Raw genomic sequence first — 2,722 nt, 5'->3', positions numbered from 1 at the left:
GAGATAGAAATGATGTTTACTGGCGGGCATGACAATTAGTGGCATGCTATAAGTGAGCAAGCGGCTAGTCCAAGAGACTAGTCTTTCGCTCAAGAAAATAGTCTCTCAAGAAAAGCAAAAATGAAAAATGTGGTGTTCTTTGGAACCGGCAGCATGAATGAGTGGCTACTCGCTCCTGCTCTTCTCATTGAGGCGTGGCATTGCAATTCGTGTGGAGTGACTGGCCAATCACACAGCGGTTCTGTCGAGACACCAGGCCTGTGCAGATTGCTTCCATAACGGATGAGAACAGTAATTTGACTTTTATTTACGTTCGGTACTAAGAAACTTATTCACAACAGGGCAGGAGGATCACTCTCTAACTTAGTCTCTCAGACTGACGGCGCATAATCAATAGCCTCACGTGCTTTAATAAAATGTGGCTCGAGGAAGACGCCATCCGTCTCCATCGTCTTATCAGCGTTTAGTGTCGAGGATTTCTTAAGCAGTTGTGTTGTAAGCCTCTTTTAAAAATGCAGAAGAAAATGCGCTGCTGGTTTTCTTTTTTTAATTTTTGCTGGCTACAGAGTTTGCCAAAGGGTCATAATATTCCAGTTGCCCTGCTGCCGCATACGTTTATTCTTCTTCGCTGCCTTCGTTTCCTTTCTTGTACTTTTGCTTATCTTTCGCCCTAACTTTCCCGGCCGTCTTGCTGCCGGATTTTTCACCAGCAATTCTACGGCTCTTGGCGTCTTGGTCGTCATCGTCTCCGCGTTTCCTGGCCAGGTACCCGTGCTCTTCATGGTCAGGCCTTTCTGCAAGGACAATTAACCCGCGCCGTTGGAACACAGTTAAGAAGCTCTCGAATGCGCTAATGACAGATCCATAGGTAACGCGCTGTTTATTCCATTCACAGTCGCTAGCATTAGAAGTAGAAATACGTTGAAAAAGAAAAGCAGCGCTGTATAAATAATCAGAAGTAAGCTAAAGTACTCGTCACTGTGTTATGGCGAGTAAGCGAGAATGAATTTTATCGGAAGTTTTCTCTTTTTTTGTCATGTTTTGCAGGCACTTTTGCGGAGTCATATAGCGCCCAGGCAGTGCGGGCTCTTCGCTTAACTTATACACTATTGAAACGAACCAAACGTAGCTCAGCGAAAAGGTGAATGTAAGTTGATAGTATTAACATGGCTTTTTGGGCATGTTGAATTGAATGACACGTTAGTAACATTTGTTAGTAAATTTCCTGGGCAACTCATTGAATTGCCCAGGAAACCCATGCTGCGCTTCTTTGTGTGATAAATCCGGTACCGCATTATTTTTCTTTCTCTACGAAGACATTTTTTTTTAATTTTTTAAGGTAACTGAGGCATCAGAAGACTCACATCTTTATTGTACAAAAAGTTCTGAGACATTTGCAGCAAAAGGATAGACAGTTGGGCGAGTTGGTACGGTAACATGATTTTGGCTTCTAGCGCGAAGTGAAACACGGACACATTTGCAGCAGCAGGCCAGTTGAACAACACAACCGAATTAACACGATGTCGAATCACTAAAACAAAGCTGACTATACGTGACATGTTGCATCGACACTGTTTTCTCGTGTTCTTGCACCAGCCTATGCAAGGAAATTTTCAGCTTTCCTTGAAGCGTGGAAACTGCGTTACCTATTCGAGTTGATTTCGACGTTTTCAAATAACTTGCAAGGGTTCGCATCAGTCCATAATTTAACTCGATATCCGATGTCATCCTCGCGACACCCTCTGCAGACCGACTCACCTTCGGCGTGGCAGTAGGCCAGCGCTGCAAGAACCACGAGACCGAGAAGGATACTGGTTGCTGCCTTCATTATGGATCGCGACGTTCTCGCGTCGTCCGGCGTCACCAGCTTATATCCGCGGCTCGGGACCAACTGCGACATCCTCGTGTCGTCGTGAATCTTGTATTCATGCCGCCTTCCGGCGCAGCTGCAGCTTCAAAGTGTGAACGCGTCACATGGCGTGACGTTTTGAAGGTGCCATGCTTTTCTGACGCTGCACCGCACTCGGGGTGGTCAGCGGGAGTAAAGAGTTGTGGCTCTATACGACCGAGAAAACAGATGCCATCGTTTGCTTTCAGTCGGAATCCTACGAATAAAAAAAAAAAAGCTTTTTGGTTGCTTACATTCTCGAGTAATGCTTCACCGTGGTGTTCAAGCCGGAAGACACGCCAGTGGAGGCGTGTGAAGTTGACAGTCGCAGAAGTACGAACTTCTATATTTGATGCAGGCGAACAAAAAAAAGAAGCAAATACGCTTATCCTCACATTTATTGCGATACTTCGCATGCTTGCTGTCGCAAGCACCGGCAGTTTACGCTGTCTTTCAAGTGTTTGGTGAATTAAACTATACGTATGATCTCGTGGCTTACGTAGTAAACTTAGTCCATCGTTTTTCGGCGCAACTAAAGTACTAACCTATAAACTACGCAACTATAGTACTAAAGAGCGCGCACTCGCAATCGATGCGTCTTTTCATCTCGCAAGCATATAAGGTACTCTCACGATATTCGTAATTATTCTTACAACATTTCATAAACAGGAAGCACAATTACTCAATTGAGACATTGTGCGTGTTAACGCACTGACAAAATTTACGAAAACACAAGACGCATAATTGAACCTTGAGAGAGGTCGTGTTACCTTTTCGTGTACACTGTGCATCCCTTCCGTGGTAAATAAATAAAGGGGTGGTATAACGCAATGT

At 44.6% G+C, this 2,722-nt stretch overlaps 1 long non-coding RNA gene across 1 annotated transcript; it reads right to left on the bottom strand.

Annotated features, from left to right (window-relative positions):
• Positions 1–533: 533 nt before the first annotated feature.
• On the bottom strand, positions 534–2,390 carry LOC126547016 (uncharacterized). The gene is made up of 2 exons (XR_011892222.1): positions 1,759–2,390; positions 534–794 (listed from the first exon to the last, which is right to left on the bottom strand). It is a non-coding gene; the product is annotated as an uncharacterized lncRNA (long non-coding RNA).
• Positions 2,391–2,722: the final 332 nt, after the last annotated feature.

Source organism: Dermacentor andersoni, chromosome 1, assembly GCF_023375885.2.
Source record: "Dermacentor andersoni chromosome 1, qqDerAnde1_hic_scaffold, whole genome shotgun sequence".
Taxonomy (NCBI): domain Eukaryota; kingdom Metazoa; phylum Arthropoda; class Arachnida; order Ixodida; family Ixodidae; genus Dermacentor; species Dermacentor andersoni.
This window is presented reverse-complemented; position numbering and strand designations above follow the sequence as displayed.